Below are 22595 nucleotides of genomic sequence, written 5' to 3' on the forward strand. Positions count from 1 at the left end.
TTGCAGCCCTATTTACAACAGCCAAGATATGGAAGCAACCTAAGTGTCCATCATCAGTAGATGAATGGGTAAAGAAGATGTGGTACATATATACAATGGAATACTACTCAGCCACAAGAAGAAAACAAATCCTACCATTTACAACAACATGGATGGAGCTAGAGGGTATTATGCTCAGTGGAATAAGCCAGGCGGAAAAAGACAATTATCAAATGATTTCACTCATCTGTGGAGCATAAAGAACAAAGTAAAACTGAAGGAACAAAACAGCAGCAAATTCACAGAACCCATGAATGGACTAGTGGTTACCAAAGGGAAAGGTTGACGAGGGTGGGAGAGGAGGGAGGGAGAAGGGGATTGAGGGGTATTATGACTGGTACACATGGTGTTGGCAGGGTCATGGGGAAGACAGTGTAGCACAGAGAAGACAAGTAGTGACTCTCTGGCATCTTACTACACTGATGGACAGTGACTGCAGTGGGGTATGGAGGGGACTTGATAATATGGGTGAATGTAGTAACCACAATGTTTTTCATGTTAAACCTTCATAAGAGTGTATATCAGGAGTACTTTAATAAAAAAATAAATAAATAAAACTGTACTCAGTATCTTTATATATCATGTTTGTGTGGATCTCCATTGCTTCCTTAAGATAAATCCTTCAAAGTAAAATCACATAAGCAAAGGGTATATGCATTTTCATGCTCCTGACACCTATCACTGGATTGTGTTTTGGAAATACCCCATGGATTTATACTCCAAGGGGAGATGCTTGAGAAGGAACAAAGGGGGAGACTGGGAGCCCGGGAATCCATGGTGAGTTGACCTGGAGAATGAAATTGAGAGACTCTCTAGGGGTAGCTAAGCAGGGAAGGCAGGAGAGGGAATTCTCAGGGATTTGTGCCTGAAGCAGGGACCAAGCCAGCCAAGTGTGCTGAGCTCAGCACTTCACCCTGAAGAGGAGGGTACATCAAGTGATAGCTGTGAAAAATGTTCTATGAATTCTCATGGGCTTTATCAAATTTTTCTAGGGTAGTTGGTTTCATCCTGGTCCCTGATGAGGAACTGGAGGCACAGGAATCAAGTGACTTTTCTGCCATCACCCTAATGCACATGGCACAACACAGATTCCAAAGGACTTCTGCTGGTCCAGATCCTACACAGTTTTCCACTCAACTTTTACTATACTGCCCCCAAGGAAAGAGCTCGGCCTGATGTCACCTTTCTTCATACTTTATGAAGTAGCGGAATGCTCTTCCTCACCCCTGGAGAAAGAGAAGCTCCTACAAGAGCGGCTGAAGTAAGCATGAATGAGGCTAACATAATAAATAAGAAATGACAATTTCTAAAAAAAACCCCTATATTTTAAACTCAAACCCCATTATATGTCACTGCTAAGCATAAGAGAGATTTTTATGAGGCTTTTTTCAAAGGGACTACTCAGCTCCTAGTCCAGATCCATAAATTGCAGGTGGATGTGAGGCTCTGTGATTGGCAGGCATGACAATTATGTAACAAGCAGTGGCAAGCTGAGTCTTCTGGGATATGGCATGCACGCGCTGTAATGCTCTGTCAAGGTACCACATTAAAACTTTGAACACTGGTCATTTCTCCCAAACTCACCTTATTAAAATGTTCAACAGAAAGAAATGCTTGGTTCTAGGGTTTCTCGTTTTGTTAGGGGTTGAACTGGTCATTGAAGGCAAGGAAGAGGAAGAACAGACCTGTGGGTTGCTGGGCAAGTTTGACATAAATGGATACGTAGATGCCAAAACCATTCACTTGTGATTGGAGGACTGTTTCCTATTCACTCCAGGATCATCCCAGCAAACAAATCTATTTTGGAACCAGTATCAGCAAAATGTGGAGGACAAGAAGTTGTTTTGTCTTTTTACATCAGTCTCACATGGTGGGGATAAAGGAGCGGTGGCAGTGGGGGTCAGAATTTGGAACTGGAGCCATACAGGTAACCCTGACTCTAATACTATTTATTTGACTCGGGATAGGTACTTCCTGCTTCTGGGCCTCTGTTTCTCCAAGGTGGGCATTCTAGGATTAGTTAGAAACAAGAAAAGCATGGTCTCAAGGTTCTTTGAAGAAAAAAGACAGATTTTATATCATATAGAATGTTGCTTTTTAGAGGGATGTCTGGACCAGCAGCAGAATTTCACAATGTGAAATCTCAGACTGATCCCACTTCTGCTGAATCGGTATCTGCATTTTGATAAGACCGCCTGGTAATTCCTATACATAGTAAGGTCTGAGAAGCACCAAAGCAGATTTATGCACTATTGCAATTTTATTGCTCTTTTCAAATGAAAATACACAGTGTGGAAAGGCTGATTTATTTCTGAACTAATGTTCATAGCAGGATTCCTTCAGCTGGAAGGCTCCTGTCCTGTTCTCATCACCCCAAAATTGTCATGTAAGGAAATGGGATCCCTGACTGATAATCTGAATTTGCTAATCATCCACTGTAAGAAAAGCAAACAGATTTCTGTGTAAGAGATGCATGTGTGTGCATGCACACACACACACCACACACACATTTTAGGTATGAAAAACATGCCAGAAAGTAAAAGAAAGGAAAATAACAGTAATTATTTTATCATAGCAAAGTAGCTCTTTCCATTTCCCTATATTCTTTCTCAGCCCTTTATGTAAGTGCAACCATAATTTTTGCATAGTTGTGACCATAGCATCAACAAAATTTTATATTGGGCATCGTACCTTATACAGGAAGCATTTCTGAAACACTGCGTGGTAATTATAGCTGTAAATGCATACTGCAAAAACTTAAGCAACTTCTTATACAGTAAAATCTTTACTGATCACAAGTCTTTTCTTTGATCATGTTTCATGCTACATATCTGAAATATCATTAGAGGGATGCACAAACAGTAATGCTGTTGGTAAAAGGGAAGAATTGCAATCAGTCCCCACTTACCTCTTTCCTCGACCTTCTCATTCTTCTCCATTCTTTGAAGCAAAGGAAAGAAGTTTAAGAAGGGCTTTTACTCATAGTTATGTGGTTGTAGAGTCAGTTCATTACTTATCACAGGTTTTTACTTATTCAATCCCTAGTAATATAAAATGAAAACAATTCTGTCATAATGTGACAATTATACACTACAGTTATACACTGTAATTGTACACTACAATTATACAACATACAAATATTCAATATAAAAATATATTTTATAAGTGGAATCACTTAATTTATTCTCCATCTTTCATCAAAACTTCTGAAAATTATCTCTCTAGGAAGGTTAAGTGGAAAAGCCAATATATATAATTTTAATAAAAATCCACCTCTTTTATTAAACATAATTTGGCATATCCACGATGGTTGAAACAGTGGTGAGAATATAATCCACTGTATTAGGGATATTTTGATTTCCCTATCTAGTCCACCTTCTTATTTAATTTTCAGAGTAGTCTGATAGTTACTTTGCATGTTCTGTCCAAGGATTTTCATTGTCATCAATGGGAGAGATAAGGTGGTGTGGGCTCATTCTATCCTATCTTTAACTCAAAGCCTGAGGAGTCTTTGAAACAATTTCTTTAGTGTCTTCTGACTTTCAGTGTTGATGCTGAGAAGTCTGATGCTATTCTTACTCTTGATATTTTGTATGAAACTTGTTTCACGTAGTCCAGGGCATCTAAAAATCCAGGTCCTTGTCCTAAATGTGAATTAGTAATGCAAGGCATTATTTGACAATAATGTAGTGTGTTTCTCTTCCAGCCTGATTTGGTTAAAATGCAAATTGTTCATCATTATGCTATATGAGGCTAAAACTTGTCCCAACACTTTAGTTCATCACAAATACAACCTATGTATTTTGGCTATTAATAGCATTCTGTATTTAATTTTTTAAATATATTTTCTTGAAAATTAGAAGTTTATAATTCATTTTAACCCATTACTGTCAATGGTTTCCTATGTGTTCAACCCCAATGTTCTCCAAGTTTCCTAACACTTAAAAGAGAAGCAGTTATCCCGATGGGAGAGTCCTCACAGGAGGCATGGCCTGCTGATATTCAGGAGCCAAGTTGGCCTATTCTGATAGTAATTTCGTTTTGGCATCATTAACCTTTACCTATCACTGACCTAGAAATTAAAGTTGGGGTTTGGAAAAGTTTGAAACCCACAATTTTAACAAGATAAAATTTTGTTTGGCCATCAGCTAAAGTGTACGGAGAGGAAAATTTTTTCATTATTTTGAAAATGTTCAAAGCAAAGAAAGACAGTAGGAAAAGAGTATTTGAACTCTTGGTTGATCTAAAGAAAGTTAGGATTTAGAGAAATTTTCTGGGGAATGAAAGGTATACGCTGTGAAAATCAGAGAAAAAGAAAAATCATCACAAATCCCACACTTATAGTAACTGTCTTATGCTCACTTAAAGCATCCAGTGCTCATTTTCTCTGTTGATTCTTATCCAAATGTTAGTATAATTTATATGTAATTTAATTATAGTATGGAAACAAATTTGCTTATAACCTGTTTCACTTAATATTATATGTATGCTGCTATGTAATTTCTCTAATTATGGTTTTTTGATGTAAAATGTTCCCATCAAGTCAATATAACATAATTTATTATCACTGAGCATGTAAATTCTTTCCAGTTTTTCAGTATTACCAATCTATAATGAACAGTTTGGGGCATACATAGCTTTTTTTCTTGGGGAAGAACATTTTGCTTAGATAAATTCTCAGGGATAGAATTATTGATTCAAATCAGGTGAACATTTTTCTAGCTCTTGGAATGTATTGCTATGTTACCTTAAAAAAGATATTGCTGTATTATTTCAAACGTGTATGCCAATTTATATTGCCCTCCATGGAAATTTGGAAACTTGGGATGATTAAGCCCACCACGTTCTGGTTTTCCAGGTTCCTCTTCCCTGTGCTGCACCCACTCCTACCCTGTCCTCCAGACGTACTGATCTTTGCCTTCCCAGAATGTTTCATGTTTTTTTGTGTTTTTTTTGTCATGCCTTCACACACACTGTTCCCTCTGCTTGTTTTTATGTCATCCTTTCAGCCTCATCTTGGCTAGTACGTCCTTGGGGCAGGAGACCCTCTTTTGTATTTCATGGCCCTTACTTCATCATGATTTTTATTATTGTGGGCACTGCTTGGCTATTTTCCTGCCTCTTCACCCAGACCCTGAGGTGCCTATCTCATTCACTGTTGAGTTTATAGTGTCCAGCACCAGTGGAACTCAATAAGTGCATATTAATTGAAAAACAAAACTTACCTAAATGAAAAAAAACAATTAAAGAGATATTAAAGATTAATTTGCCAACAGGGCTATTTGCTATTATACACTAATTAAAAAACATTTATTGAGTTAGAAATATGGAGTTAGATACATAGCTACAGAAGATAGTACATGATGTATTTGCTTTCAAGTAGGTTAAAGTATAGTTAAAACTGGGAAGAAAGAATTGGGAAAAGAAGAGTTATTTTTTAATGGTGAAGAAATTTTTTAAAAATGTGATGGACTATGAGAGAAATATTTACTCCTTTAATGGCTAAGGGATGGAAAGGAGACATCTTATTCATGGTTATCTGTGAGAATGGTAGGAAGAAGACATTTTTCAATTAAAAAATCTCTCAACATTAACCATCAAATCATGGCAGGAAAAATGATTAAATTGGAGTCAGTACATACAGTCTACATAAATTTTATACACTGCTTTGCTGTACTCCTATTGTATTTTCATGTATTTACCTAATTTTTGTTGTAAGTAATATCCAGAGGAAAACAAGAGAAACCTGTAAGAAGGTAAGGAGGAGGGAAAGGGGAGTTGCGTGGCTCCAGGGACTTCCAATGAATGTGGAGATGTATTTGAGGGGTTATCCAGTACCCTGCATGGTGGAAAGAACTGGAGGTAGAAAGAGCTGGGAATATAAGGATATTTTCATGAAAAGGGATATTCAGCCGTCTAGGGGGATTATATCATATGAAAGATACACAGAGCAAGAAAATGTTCAAAAACGTGCTTCCCAACGCAATCCACTCTAGTGAATATGACTTGCAAGTTAATCCTTGAACTCTGCAGTATCACCTATGATATATTAACATGCTCAGGCAAGTGGGGTGCCTGCTGATGTTCTGGCAAAATGCTCTCAACACCAACCCCAGCTATGACCTGCTTCCCCTATTCCCCCACAGAAATCCATCCGTTAATTAAACTTATTTCCTTCTCAGGTTTAACTTTCAGGTGTTCTACAGCTGAAAACCATGATCCACACGCTCAAGATTAACGAGAAGAAGGATATTTTGCCCAGTGTTACCTTGGGCTATTATTAGATCTTGGAACCTGTTTCACCATCTCCAAGTGTGTGGAAGCAGCTTTGGTTCTGCTTACCTGGCAGGAAGAAAACAGGCCCAATTTTAGAAATAGTATCAGAGGCCTTCTGGCAGGAGTTATTGGAGCAAGCAGATCATACTTACTGGTTGATGCTTTAAGAAATCTAGGGTTGTGTTTTTTACCTCAGGTACATTGTTGTGCTGGGCACTAAATTTTGAAAAAGCATAAGCTATTTTTGCAGAAACTGCAGCAAATAGTAAGGTGCTCAGGGGAGGATGGGGTAAGCTGTGGACAAATGGGGATGGTGGTGACGTGCTATCCCCTACTCTGCTCAGTCTGGGCTCAGCAAGGGTGACTTGATGTCTACAGAGTGGTGATTTCTGACTCTTCTCATTCCTTAGTATCCTGCTTCGACTTTTGGCTTGAGGTTGTGATCCAGTGATTTGCACGTTAACACCTCCCTGGGCACCAGCACTGGGTGAAGCACAGTGCCGGTGATGAGAAGTACTGGTTGGTCGGTTGGAGGATGGTATAAAGAACTCATTTTGTCTCTTGCCTATATTAATGTTTATTATTCGTGACCCTTTTTGTTCCATACACCAACATACTGAAACGAGCCTGGGAATTTCACAAGATAGAGTTTGGGATGCTGGCTTTATGGATTACTTTAAATGCAGAGACAGTGACACATTTCAACTTTAGATGATATTAAGAGGAATAGATATTAAGAAAATAGGAATAAAGCTCTATAGTTGTTTCTAAGGATGGATCATTAAAGTTATCAATAGTCAGGATTTATTAGTGTGAATGATGATTAAGCTTATTTGTGTTGCTGAAGTTATGGCAGAATTTGAAATAATTGTAAAAAGTAGCTTTACATAGTATTGCTTATAAACCTGCAAATGTAAGTAGGGAGAATGGGGAAATATTTAGAAATAGAACTAAGATGAGGGGTCTGACACCTTAGGTGTGGGCCTCATGCAGCTCAGGCAAACTGCTGCCTGCTGTGAGCTCTGTCTTCCCCCGAATACTGGCTGTGGTCTGGCCAACGGCTAGAAACGTTTAGATAGATTTTCTCATTTAAATCCTTGAATCTGCAAAGACGGTAAAAGAAATCTTCTATGTGACACTTTCACAGACAGTATATCAAATCATTGTATGTTATATATGAGTATATTATCCATTAGAATATACAGTGTATATTAAGCACGGTTAATATACTTAAGATGTAGATATCATTACCCTGATTTTACTCGTAGAGAAATTGAGGTTCAGAAGGTTTAAGTATCTTGTCCATAATCTTACCCTGATTAATTATGTAGCCAGAATTAAAAATCAAGGGTCTCTACTTCCTAGACGAGATTCTTTCCTACATATGGCTTCCAAGATACAGCGGCTTGTGAGTTTCCAAAGAGAATGCAAACTTTAGGCAATGAAGTAAGAATAGGAAAAAAGGGTAGAGAAAAGAGAATAGGACAGTTCTGTCACTTATGAGGGAACTGACAGTCATGGAGCTATGGGATTACAATATAGGTGGTCCTAGTGGAGGTGATGTGTTAATAGCATGGTATGTGTTAAGGGAGAATGTGACACATGTTCCTCATTGTTAAAGTCAGTGAGGTTGAGGATGAGGTACAGCATCAATGCAGGGAAGACTGTCAGAAATTATGGTACTGAATTCTTAAGTTCTCATGGGTGGAAAACACAGGGATACTGATGATGAGAAAAAGATACTTCTTCATTTATTTAGACAAGTGTCTGTAAAATGACTGCCTCTAGAACTTTGTTAGAGAGAATGGCTTAGACGTGAGGTTGAAATGTAGCTTCTTACCACCTTTCCCCAGCTGAGTTTGGGACCTGAATACTGAGAAGTCCTGGCATAGAGAAACAAGGAAAGGAGGAGAGAGAGAGGGAAGTTATAGTAGTGGTAAGACACACACAGAGGGAGAGAGAGACAGAGATGGAGAGACAGAGATGGGGGTGAGGGGAGAGAGAGAGAGAGAGAGACTGGGAACTGGGCCTGCCACGTAGTGTGAGTCCATTCACTCCATTGTCTACATGGATGAGAAGTCGGAACTGAGGAAGAGTCTGAAAGGCCCGACTCACACACCTGGTCTCTGGAGAGCACAGCTGCAAGGGCAGATGACCTTTTCAGTGCTCTGACCCCACCCGTGACAAGCAGTGCATTAAATGTCACCTTCTTAGCTCCTCCAGCTTCCTTGGGCTGGAGTGGGAAATGTGTGGATAGAAGGGTCCACAGCTTTACCTCTAACAGTCTCCAGCCTCTGAGAGGGAGAGGAGATGTCTCTGCAAGGACATGAGAATAAAAGGAGAAGAACTGTTAAGTTCCCTCCCTCTTCAATAAAAATATTCAGAAAATCCATAATTTGAGATTGGCTATTGCTTTCTAATAACTGCATGAATATTTTCAATTGTAGGTGGGCTATGCTTCTACCTGCTCAGTTCTCAGTGACAAATACCAGTTTCTGTCTTATTTTCGCACAGTAGCCGGTGATAAGATCCAGTCAGAGGCCAAGGTAAAACTTATCCAACACTTTGGTTGGGTCTGGATAGGCACTATAGCAGCTGATGATGATTATGGAAAATACAGAGTGAAAAGTTTTAAGGAAAATACAGAGAAAGCCAACCTCTGCATAGCATTCTCAGAAATCATTCCCAAAATCTATTCCAATGGGAAGATGAAAAGCTATTGATGCCATAAAGACCTCCACTGCCAGGGTCATTGTGCTTCATGCATCTGACATGGACCTCAGTCCTTTTGTGCTAGAAATGGCTTACCTTAACATAACTGACAGAACATGGATAGCGAGAGAAGCCTGGATTACCTCAGCCCTCATTGCAAAGCTTGCATATCTCCCATATTTTGGTGGAAGTATTGGATTTGCAAAACCAAGAGCTGATATACCAGGATTGAAAGAATTTCTTTGTAAGACATCCATCCTGGCAAACATCCAAATGATGTCCTGACCATTGAGTTCTGGCAAACTGCTTTTAACTGTACTTGTGTTCCATACGACACTGATCATAGAGTGAATATGACTAGTGAAGAGGACAGATTACATGCCATGTCTGAAAAATTCTGTACTGGAGAAAAGAAGTTGGAAGATCTTAAAAACACTTATCTGGATGTATCACAGCTAAGAATTACAAACAATGTCCAGTAAGCTGTGTATTCTGTAGCTTATGCCTTGGATCATCTAAGTAGATGTGAAGAAGGACATAGGCCATATATTCCAGGAAACACCTGGGCATATATACTTGAATTAAAGCCTTGGAAGGTGAGTTGCTTGATTTTTTCACGTGCCCGCCTAAAACATGTCTTGCTTGTGTGACCTAAATGGGAATTCGTAAGTTCTCATTTGTTAGCAGAATTATTATTAGGTTTGTTGTGAATGTGGATAGAAGGGTCCACAGCATTCCCTCTAACACCAGGCACTGAGAGGGAGAGGAGATGTCTCTGCAAGGATATGAGAATAAAAAGAGAACACCAATCGCCCCCAAATACAAAAAAACAGAGCCTGAAGGAGCAACTCAGGGATCCAAGTTCCTACTATATTGTGTCACTATCCTCAATACATGGGCGTCCCTCATAATCTCAAATGGATACTTGGGCTTCAACAGTCATGTTCATCCTTTAACTATCAGGAAGGAGAAAGAGCAAAGATGTGTACATCCCTGCATCTAAGGCTATCTCCTGGAAATTACATATAATTCTCCTTGCATGCCATTAGCCAGAATTTAGTTATACAGCCATATCTAGCTGCAAGGGAAACTCAAATATTCCATCTCTATGCAGTGGGGGTGGGCCATGCAAGAACACAAGGCCAGGAGGTAAGATTCCTGAGGGCCATCGTGGAGATACGGCTGCCATATCTCCTGCCATGAGCACCTCTGGTCGGGCACTGTCAGCCTCTCTGACTTCACCACTCCCTCCATGACCTGCAGGGCTTCATTTTTCCAGCAACACCAAATTGCTTGTCACTCCCAACGGAGTCCATAGTAGCCAGAGCCACTGCATTTTCATTTTTATCTTCATTTTCAAAATGATCCCAAACTGTTCCAGTTTTGTGTCTCTTTACTCTCCTCCTACCTGTGGCAGTTCTTCAGTCTTCCTTGTTTCTCATGACCTTGATGCTTTTTATAGGCACTGGCCAGTTATTTTTAGAATGTTCTTCAAGTTGGGCTTGTCTTATTTTTCTTCATGATTCCATTGAAAGTATGCACTTTTGGCAAGAATATCACATAAAAGATGTATCCTTTTCTATGCCTCAGATCAGGAGGTATATGATGTCATTACATTTCATTATTAGTAATGTCACCATGCTTTTCCATTGTAAATTTACTATGTTTCCCTTTGTAACTAATAATTATCTTGTGCAGGAATAATTTGAGGCTCTGAAACTGTTCTGTTTCCCATCATGCTTTTGGCCACAAATTTTATCATCCATTGATGATCTTGCCTGAAACAACTATTACTGTGTTGTTTAAAAAAATGATGATTTTTCTATTTACCTCATTCCTTCTACATTTATTAACTAGAAATCTATTTCTCTCCCTCTGATTTATTTATATCAATATGGACTCATGGATATTCCAGTGTATGACTTGAATAATCCACAACTTATCATTATTTATTCTGTTGCTCAAAATTTCCCAGATTTGACCATTGGGGGCCGCTTTGAGCAGGTTCCTGTTTCCTTTTGGCACGTTTTTATCATTTCCGAGCACTTCCTTATTTCTGAACCCCTAACGTGTCCCAGGCTCATCTCATACTTTCTCTACCATGGCCTAGCAGTCAGCCATTTCTCCAGCGCCCTGATTCCATTTGCTGAAAAATGGAATTTAGAAATCGAGATCTGAGTGCTAGGTAGTTTACTGGAACTGGGGAAGTTGTGGTCAATTCAGAATGAGAACTTAAAGTATATTTTAAATGTCATAGAAGAGTGCCTTCATTTTAGAAGAAATCCTCTGAGTACCTCTTTTGTAATAAAAAAAAATCCTATATGGTAAAAAACAAACTTCTAATTCATTATTTGAATTTCCCAATATTATAATTTAAATTTGCTCAAAGATTATGTATTATGTTGGGCTGTAGGAGGGCTGGGGAGGAACTTTCACCTTCCCTTTCTCCTGTGGAGCGAGCTCCATCCGACCTTTGCCCTTCTGGCGCCTCTCCCACTCCTGGCAAGTCTTTCAAGATGCTGCCTCTGTGTTTGGGGTCAGCAGGACCAGTGGAACATGCCTGTTTTCCACCTTCCCTGTTCCAACTCTCCCTGGAGTCCAGCCCTGCTAATCACCAGAACCCAGTGCAATGTGGGTTCGAGCAGATCTGCATGGCCAGGTGTGTGGAGTTTTTGGGCATCTATCCCCTCCTGCTCAGTGCCCCTTCCTCCTGTCAGTGGGCTGGGGGGGGGGAAGGGCTGGGTCCTGCTTGATCTTGGTTCTGCCACTTTACCCTTCTCTGTGTAGTCTTCTCTTCTTCCCGAGGTGCAGGTGGTTTGTTCTGCAGTGTTAAGGTTGTATTCAGAGTTAGTTGCATTTGCTGACGTTGCTTCCCTGGTGTGTGGGTGGGAGGAGGTTTCCACCTTGCCTTCCTATTCCATACTTTTTTCCTGATCACTTGTGATACCTTCTGGTTCCATTGAAGTAGTGCCTTCCTGAAGTTGTCGCCTTGAGTCCCACTTTCAAAGCCTTTCCCTGTAGCTGGTACTATCTCTACAAGGTTCTGGATTGTTTTCATGTAGAACGGGATATTTTCTTTCTAGGAATGATTTTGTCTGCTATTCTTCAACCTTGGGTTCTCTGCTCCCCCTTACTCTTTTCTGCACAACTTTTCCAGATTCCATGCGTTTTCCACACATCCAGAGATGAGAAACGAACTCTAAAGATGGCCTTGCTGTAATTTAGTGGCTATTTCTCTCCTTAAAAATATTTTGAGGTTCATAGTATTTTCAGGCTCTTTAAGATGCTGAAGTTGTGCATCATGTGTAGTTTTACCTTTTATTGTTTAAAGCTGCATGGTCATTTTCAGAGGACGTGTGGAGATTCACAGTTAACAACTACCCATTGCCCTGGGGCAATCCACGTGTCCTTCCTTCCATCACTGATGGTAGTTCTAGAGGGACATCATTTCCTCCCCTCCTTTTCCTTCTGTTTATTCCCAGGGTCAAAGAATGCGAGGGAGGAATTACAAGTTCATAATATAAATTGAGGTAGAGAATGCTAGTTACCACTATGGTATATGTATGGGTGCACATTCATGCAACAAGCTTTAGTGTATCATTAAGAAAAATCTATTGAGAGATTATGAGAGAAAAAGATGAGTTTCATAACCTTTACAATTCTTTCCAAAATACTGCTTTCAAAGTTGTTCTGAGAGGTAGAAGTAAGTTACGAGGTTTATATGTATTGGTTTTGATGTAAAATACATACCCTAGATAAAAATCTGTTATTTTCATTACTATTCCTGTTCACTATTATGTATTAATTTATTCATTATAATTTATTAATAAATAATTCTAATTATTCAGTAATCATGGATTACTATTTATTATTAGTTATTATAGTTTTTATTTCTCCTCCTTCTGTAGGGACAGGAGGGCTTTGATATGCAGGACTGAGAAGTAGTTGGTGAGCGAGGGACTGTGTCCCCTGGGAATACAATGTGCTGACAACACAGGGAAGTGCTGGGAAGCACAACCTGTACTGCAAGTTAAGAAGAAATCCCACTACTTACCAGGCTGCTGAACTTTTTACCCTTAATGAAATTTTAGTTCTAGAGAAGTAGGATGGTAAGGCTTTTGATATTCTAGTTTAATGTTTACTGCAGGGTGACCTGTAGTGTCACGGTAAAATGATAGGGTGGTAGGAAAACACTAGCAATTTAATCTTCCATTTAATCTCAGGATAAAGGAGCCAGGAGTGAGGGAGCTGAAAGCGGGTGTCCCCACAGCCAGAGCTTTTTCTTTGTTGTTGCAAGACTTTTTTTGGAAGTGTGGGTATTTTTTTAATCTTGTTTCTTTTTCATGTATCTTGTCTCTTCTTGTACGGCTTTTTTGACCTGAAATCTGAGATTCCCAGTTTTCCAAATCATGGAAAAAAGGATCTTAGAATAAGTGACAAGGAAATTAAGATTTCTGAGTTCCTATGCTGTGTCAGACACCTAGGAGAATGTTTTTTTATCTCTTTTTTTTATCTCTTCTCTTTGTTCTCTGCTTTCCATGGGTAGCAATGAACATATATAAACTTACACATATACTCCAAAGCATCACACACATATATCCATACACACTAGTTCCTCCTTTTCTTGGCCTACCCTTCAGTAGCACTTGAATATATTATGTCAGGATTTAAAAATAAAACCTTATCGGTGTTTACCACTGTAGGTGCCCAGCTCTCTGGCATTTTATTTCTTTGACCTAGAGCTGCTCTGTTCAATACAGAAGTCCCTAAGCACATGTAACTTTTAAAATTAAAATTAAGTAAAGTTAAATAAAATTAAAAATTCTGTTCCTTAGTCCTATTAGCCACATTCAAGGGTTCAACAGCTCCATGTGCCTAGAGGCTACCATATTAGATAGCAGATATATAACAGATAGATAATAGACATGTAACACTTGTATCATTGCAGAAAGACAGAGCTGCCTTAGGCTTAGAGTATAAGCCGCCTTCTGTGGTTCAGAGCTCTCTCCCTGAATGAGGCCTGTGGCTTTTTACTTTTATATGCCTACTGCTAGGCATATAGTAGGTGCTCAATATGTTTTGCATGAAAAAGCAGGATGTTACTGCTTGTATACACATCGTTCATAGAATGATCCTTCTAATAAAAATTGATGGAACAGTAGAAAAATATAGTAGTAGATTTCTATTTTAATGTTTTATTAGAGCATAGTAATTTAATTTTTTCTCATCTTTTTTAAAATTGGAGCTATATTTGTATAATGAAATTTGTTCAATATAGTTCAATACAAACTTACTAAGCATCTGTGTGAGTCCACCTTTGTGTTAAGGTCTGCAAAAACATCACTGCCCTCATAGCACTCACAATCTAATTAATTAATTAACTGGGCAAATATTTATTGAATACCATATTCTACATGCTAGGCATTGTTCTGGGAACTGAGGATACATCAGTGTACAAAACAGAACAGATCCATGCCTAATGGAAACTAACATTTCAGTGGGAGAAAAAGGGCAAAAAACAAGATAAATGAAAGTATGTTGTATGTTTTCTTAAAGGGTGATAATGTTAAGGACGAAAAATAGCAGGAACTGAGATAGGGAGTTGCTGGGGCAGGGGTTGCATTCTAATTTCACACAGTTTGGTTAGGGAAGGCCTCACTTAGGTAACATTTGAACAAAACCTTAAAAGGAAGTAAATTCATGCATTACCTAGGGGAAGAGCATATCAGGTAGGGGGAATGGCAATTTATAAGCCTTGAGGCAGGGGTGTGCTTGGCATTTTGGAAGACTAGCAAAGGAGTCAGTGTAGCTAGAAAGAGTGAGAGAGAAAGAGAGTAGTAGGAAAAGAGGAAAGAGAGGAGAGAGGGGGTCAGGTCACATAGGGCCTCACTGGCTTTTGAAGGACTTTGGCTGTTACACTGAGTAAAACGGGCAGCCTGTAAAGTGTCTTGGCAAAGGAGAGTAATGATCTGACTTAGGGTTTAACAGATCATTCTATCTTCCATGCTGTAAATAGACTGAAGGAGTGGGGAGGGGTGGGGGGAAAGAGTAGAACCAGGGAAACCAGTTAGAAGACCAGTAAAATAATCCAAAATCATGAAGATAGCTTGGACCAGGATAGACACGATAGGAATGTTACAAAGTAGTTAGATTCTACATAACACTGAATTTACTGACAGACTGGACCTGGAAGTGTCCTGCCTCAAATCATTAGTGTATGGTGTAAGGTGCAATTTAACTCATGATGGCAAATTGAGTCTGGAGGTGAGGGATGGGCCTGAGTGAAGGGGAGGGTACATGTAAGCAAGTAATAGAAGATCAGGCTGGAGATTCTGCATTAGAAAGGCGGTGAAAGTGGCAGAGACAAATGAGGAATTTGGAAGAAGGAATAGGCTTAATGGGGATAGTTTTGGCCATGTTGAATTTGTGGTGATGGTGGAAACTCAAAGCAAGGACATGTTGGAAGGTTAGAATACGGAATTAGAGGTCAGGTGAGTAAGTCTGATGTTAGAGAAAAAGATTTGTTCCTTCTTACAGAGAACTGCTGGTAGAAGACAAGAGAATGAATGAGCTGATTTACACTGAGAGCTCAAAGCAGAAGATCCAGGACCAAACCCAAGATGATAAGCACAATGCTGAGGAAGGTGGAGGAGTAGAGCTAGCAAAATCAATAGAAGGACCCAGTGGAAACCAAGGGACACTGCATTTCAAGGAGGAGTTGATCAGGAGTGTCAAATATTGAAGTGAGATAAAGGAATGTACCTAGAGGAAAAGCTAACAGACACAGCAAGAAGCATTTTAGTGAGATGAGTGGGTTAAGAGCTAAATCATGACGTGTGAGAAAGGAAGGGATCCTGAAAAATGGAACAAAAAGGCAGCAGCTCATTGTATGTGGTGATTTTCCAAGAAAGGTATGTGAGTTCTTTTCATGGGTCAGGAGAGAGGAAATCCAGTTCATCTGCTGTCATATATATATACACTCCCTCCCTTACAAGAAGCCTGTCCATTGTGTATAGCAATAAATCAGTAATGTTATATACCAAAACTGAGCTCAGAGATTTCTACTTTTTTCCTTTGCTGTTTAATTCATATTTAACCTGGCAAACTCAATATAGGAAAATTCTGATTCCCAAATTAAATATAAATGTAATTATTCACTTTGCCAAATGAATATTTGCTTAATGGAAAATGCATTTTATTTCTCTTTTAAACAAAATGCTCTTCATTTACATGAGGATGTGAACTCATTTATAAACACTGCATTTGTCCTGGGTTTCAAGATACACATCCATATGGATGTAAAGGGAAGCCTGCATTTACCGCTGAGCTTTCTGAACTCTTTGTGAGAAAATATTCCAGTGCTGTGCCTTGTCCACTTCCGCTTTTTACCATGTCAGTTTTTCCTATGGGACAGATTTATTCTTTTCTACTTACCTTTCATGACATATCTTTGACTTTCACACTATGTTGGGATGACCTTGTGAGAAGAAATATTTTCAGGTTCTCAAGACAATTCTTGAGGGTAAGAGGCATCCTCCCTCCCACTGCAGGCAGTAACAGATTTGTCATATTGTGCCCTCCCCAGAGTCTTTTCTTAGTTCCGGAAGTTGGAAAGAGCTAGCTTTAGGATTGGCTTCGCATTTCTAGCATCACCCACAGGACTGACTCTTGGTGACATTCCCCTCTAGGCTCTCCCTGTTGTTATCCTTTGTGTATTATCTTTGCCCAACTATCTTGGGTTTCCCAAGACATCACAAAACTTCCATAGAACTCCAGATGTGCACTCTTTCAGCTTCATAAGTGGTGGAGACAAAGGGCTTTGTTAATGTGTTGCGTTTGTCTTTTCTAGCTTCCCTATTGGTGTGTACAGATCTGTGTTGTCCAGGGACCCAGATGGGGGTCCGATGGGGGAACCAATATGCTGCTTTAACTGCATCCCCATGTGCTGATGGACGCGTGTTGTGGAAACCAGGTAGAGATGGTCGTATTTTTCATTGATATTGAAAAACATGTTAGATTAAAGATGTTTTGTCAAAGAGGGTTTTGGGAGCCTTCTTTATAAATAGGTATTAACAAGTTAACAACAAAAATAATGTAGTCTATCAAATTATTGGATATTCTGTGCAATGTGAAAAAAACATAGTATTGGGTTTCAGTTCTAAAATTGCAACAATTGGGAAAAAGACTTGCATGAATTTAAGAGAGAAAATTTTTTTTTAAGTTAAATGCAAAATATAAATGGATTCGTTGAAAGTATTTAAAATTTCAATTTCTGAAATAGATTAAACATTAGTTATGGGAAAAATGGTGAATAATTGGAAAAATAAATGAATTACAGTTCTGTGCTCTACCAAATTATCTCTAACTTGGAATTATAAGATCTATAATTCCATCTTTAAAGACAATTGGCTTAAGGCCATAATTACTCCAGGTTTGTAGAACAGATGAATCTTGTAACTACTCCTCGATGGATTCATCACTACAACCTGCTGGATTTCTGCTCTTCATGATGAGATTTTAGTTGGGCTTGGTATGCTTATCCTTACAAAGCATGTTGGAGCAGGCTTATTTTTATCCCTGCCTTCTGTTAAAGATAACATAAATTGTACTTGTCTTTTGCCAAAAAGCCCTCAAGAGCAATTCATTTAGAAGAGACTTTTAAAAATGTGAAATTTCTCCCAAACTGAAAAGAAGCACAACACAATCTGAAAAACTCCTGGACCCCATGTGGGCCAGTCTGTGTACAGGGAGCAAAGGAGGTCCAGTACAGCAGTCAGAAATGATTAAAAGGGAATTCCAATCTTTACCTGCATCTTTCAAAGAACATTAATGAAATCCATTTGTCATCTACTACAAACTCATCTCAAATAACTTTTTCTTATGTCACAATATTCTCCCTAGGGCCTCTGCCCAGCTAAATTCCCCAAACTATTTTTTAACCTTAATCAACATAGTTGTTATTTTTGTTTCCCTTATTATTCTCAGTCCATCTCCACCCATTCCCCCAATTCTGCATCAGGAGGATGGGCAGGGGAAAGCTGAGTGGGCAAAGACAGAATTCTCTTCAGTAGGCAGTGGTGAGGCTGAATGGAAGACTGAAAGCACTCATATTTTATTCAGCCTTATCTCTGTCACAATCCTCTTGACTGTTTTACCCTAACAGCCTTAATTTTTTCATATATGGGAAATCATTTGTGGGTTGTTCTCAGGTTTATGAGGATACACAATTCCTCAATTTGGAAGAGAAAGACGGCGGCATCTTACTGCAAAGGGCCCATGCAGGAAAGGCTGAAACCAAGAAGGGAGACTGAATTTCCAAAATCAAAAGTAGTTCTCAATCTGTAATATTAGCTGCTCACTCTAAGACCATTTTATCATGGTTCTGATTTTTTAAAAATATATTATTGTAAGGCTGAAGGCACTAGGGGGAGGGGTGAGCACGTCACACTGATGATGTGCCAAAGTCCCCGGCTGCTGCCCCTTCCCAACCTGAAAATTGTGCCTTAGGCCAGCCAATCCTCGCGCCACTGTAAATCTAAGCTCTGCCTCCCCCTACCTTCTTTAAAAACTCACTGCCTGCCCTATTGAGTGCGACTTCCCTAGCCTGTGTCTGTACAGGCTGGTGAACTTCGCCCGGGATCACATTCAAATAAACTGCCTGGCCCTTTGTTGCCTCTCTTTGCCTGCTTATTTCGGCTGGAATTTATCTTACAATTATATATTCAAATATAATGGGATCTCATGAGTCCTGCACTGGGCCTTTGGCTGCTCTGGGTTATTCATAACTGAAGGGGACAATTGGATTTCCTTGCAGTTAGTCCTCTGTTCTTTGTTCATTAGGTGAAAGGGAGTATGAACAATACAATGGAGACCATTGTTCAAATGCGCAAAAGAGTGATTGTGTGCTTAAAGAGGTGGAATTCCTTACTCATGATGAGGCCCTGGGATTCGTGTTGGTCATTCTCTCCATCTTTTGGGGAGCTTGTAGTCTTCGCAGTCACAATTGTGCATGTGATAGACAGGCACACTCCACTTGTAAACACCAGCGACAGGAGCTGAGCTTTCTCATTCAAGTTTCTCTGGGCATCACACTGCTGTCTTCCATGTTTTTCACTGGCAAGCCATACAGCCAGTCCTGCATGGCTGCCAGGTCACTCTGGCACTGGGCTTTTCTCTTTGCCTGTCTTGCATTCTTGAAAAGACTATTTCACTGTTCTTAGCCTACAGAAATTCCCAATCCAAACCCGACTTACATCCATCCATCCCCCAATTGTATTGGAAAATCATTGTGCAATCTTGGCATCCAGCTATGGTTTGTTGGGTTGTATATTTGCTCCCAAGTGCTTCAATATTTTGCTGAGGCCAAAGAGGAACACTGATGAAATTGTTGGTACAAGAGTCCCCACTGTAGATAAGCACAACTGACTTCAGCCTCTGTGAGCAGTGAGCTTAATACCATAGAGTCAGCTGTTCTGGATGACTAGAGTTGTGAGTTACCTATGTCCTTCAAAGCTGCAATGCTGACATGGCTCAACATTCCCTCTTAGGCTGCTCCTGCAGCAGCTGCCTGATGCTGTGGGGGTAATATTGAGGATTTGGATTCTGATAATGTAGTCTTAGCATGGAATATGAAATCTCATACTGTAAAGACCATTTAGTGTGAATTAGAACACATGTTACTACTAAAATTGTAAACCACTTCATTCAAACATTTCATAACACTTCAGTATAAAGAGCATGTATAGTAGAGGGTATGATAGGCACAGGTAATCTAAAATGATGCATTTAAAATTTTGGTCTTTGAGTATGTTTTTTTTCTTATATCATGGGTGTCTGATCTAGATATTTACATTAAACAAAGTCACCTTGTAGAAACCAAACAAATATCTAGTTCTATATACTGTTAATGCCTCTATGGAATAGACAGCTTTTCTCTGACTGAGGAAAGAGTTACTGCTCATAAACTTTCCCTTGGAGTAGGGCATTTGGTATGAGAATTTATGTTTTAAAGGTCCCTGCAGCAAACAGAGAATATTGAAGGAATTGAAAGTTGAACAAAACTCAGTTTCTCCATGAATTCATAATGGGAATGGACAAGTTTCTCCCAGAAGGAAGGTAAGGCCTATATACTCCAAATTTTCCATTTTTCTGCTTAAAAAAAATAAAAATGAAGGGAATTAACATGTCAGCAACACAGTTATTAAATTGATTATATAGTGATTGCATGGATGGCAAAAAAGAAAAAGCAAATGTTTACTAAGAGAGGTAAAGAATGAAAGATATTTTTTAGGAATATCTAAATGATAGATACTTGCCCTCCAATTATCCAGAGTTAACTGGAATGTTATACAAAATATTTTCAATCTTCTTACAGATATGAAACTTTAAAAATGACTTACACATATTTATGTGCATATGAATTAAATGTGTGGAAAACTGAATTTGTAGAAATGCTGATAAACCAAATACCCATGTGCTTGGTTCTAGGAAACCAACAGGATCAGAGAAAGCTCTCTTTTCAAGAGAACTTAATATTGTTTGTGAATTGTTCACCAAACCAGGCAAAGATTCATGTAGGCTTGTGGGAGCAGATAGTGAAACTGAGAGGACTCGTTTGTCAGGACAAGTCTGTCAGTAGTTTACGTTCTGATTTTTAAAGAATGGGTGTTCCAGACCAGATGAAGGGGATGCGCATCCTGAAATCTAAATAGAAAGTTTGCAGCAAAGTCCTGCAAAGATCAAAAGAGAGCTCGTCTGCTGGAGGTAGCTTCTGCGAAGGCATCTATTCTTTGGTCCATGCCCCGAGAGTTCTAGTGCTGTGCATCACAGCCTTAGGAGTCTTAGAGTAGAGGCTGCACCGCTGCAGGAAGAGTGGGGAAATTGCCTTCCTTCTCCCTTCACTTGACCCAGGGATGGACTTTGAAGGAAGGGTAGTTTGTCAAAGTATCAAACAACAGGAAAATGAGAATCTGAGTCAATTTCTTCCTCAGTTACACATACAGCCTGAGTATTCTCAATAATCCATTTTGGGACTAAAAAAAAAGCTGAAAGATGGCTGAAGTCTAGTGACTTGCTTTACTTGTAGAATCAAAATATTTCAATCTCAGAGTAACCCATTTTTTTGGAAATGTTAACTATTGAATATGTGGTATCCAAAAATATAATTCCAAAAGTCCATCTGGACAATATCAAAGTCATTTTGTATCCCACAACCTAGTAATACTTATTGGACTTGGGTTCTTTGCAATTATTTATTTTTCTGATCAGCAATAAGTTTGGGAAACTAGAGAAAAATCAATGTTATTAAAAACAAAATAACAATAGAACTTGCATGTTTAATGTTTATAAAACTTTACGGTTTTATGATGGAACTTTCATCTAAAATGGTCGAAGTTATCACTTGTTGATTTGGTACACATGTATTGTTACAGAAACTGGCTTATGGCAGATAAATTGAATAATATGTGATTGTCAAAGGATGATGGCTTAATTTTTAGTATTGATTTATTCTTTGTAATTAGTACTAGTACAAGTATCAAAATATTTCTTGTAACATTGAAAGATAATTTCTCTTTGGATGAATGTGTCACTTAAAAATTATTTTCAGTGAAAAACTGATTGGAATCTCTATCTGCACATGTTGCCTTGTAAGAGAATCACATATAAAAGTCATAGAACCACTCTCTGCTGGGGGTGAGCATTTGCTGGTAACTATGTGAAGGGCCTTGGGGATCAGCTCACAATTAATTTCCAGGTGTTACATCAAAATAATGTGGTTGTCTTGGGGAGTAGCATAAAGACTAATTGCTTGAAAGAAAAAATTGCAAAACAACACTTTATTCAAGGCTAACCTAGACACATGGAGGTTTGAGCTCTTTTGGAAAAAGAAATGTGTATCAGGGCTCCTCAAACCCATACCATAAGATTAACTCCTTTGGGTTAAGGCAAAGAAAATTCCTGATAGAAAGTGAATATATTATAGAAAAGGGAAAGATATCTCAACTGCCAGATTAATTTCCTTAAAACACAGCTCTGATTTTATCTCTTCCTGCTCATCAGCTCCCAGGAGCTCTCCATCCTCAGCATGTATCCAGCTGCCTTAGCCAGACAGTTAAGACCTTATAGGATTTTATTGTCTTTTATGTTCACCATTTGTCACCTGCCACCTTGCTACCCACATCCAACCAGACTCCAGCAATTATATATATATATATTATAACACAATCCAACTAGACTTCTGCAATTCCTGGAACTGACCTTCTATTCTTCTGATTTTGTGTTGTTCACACTACTCCCCTTCACCTCTAATGCTCTAACAGTACTCCAGCCCCCCATCTGCTGATGCATTCATCCGTCCATTGTTGAAGGCTTGGTGTGCCCCACATTCAGTGAGGTAGAGAGGGTGTACAAAGACAAGGCATTGTCCCCCACTTCCAGGGACTTACTGTTGTTTGGGGTGATAGGTAAAAAACTGGCCATTACCTTATGAAGTGATGAAACTGTGATTGGGAGTGGGGGGACAAATAGAGGAATGGCAGGGTGAGTCAGGGTCAGGGAAAGTTTCCTGG

The 22595-nt window shown here is 39.1% G+C and overlaps 1 pseudogene; it reads left to right on the forward strand.

Moving 5' to 3' along the window:
• The first annotated feature begins 1545 nt into the window (after positions 1–1545).
• Positions 1546–19511, forward strand: LOC118921846 (vomeronasal type-2 receptor 1-like; annotated as a pseudogene).
• Positions 19512–22595: the final 3084 nt, after the last annotated feature.

The sequence above is a fragment of the Manis pentadactyla genome, chromosome 1, assembly GCF_030020395.1.
Source record: "Manis pentadactyla isolate mManPen7 chromosome 1, mManPen7.hap1, whole genome shotgun sequence".
Taxonomy (NCBI): Eukaryota; Metazoa; Chordata; class Mammalia; order Pholidota; family Manidae; genus Manis; species Manis pentadactyla.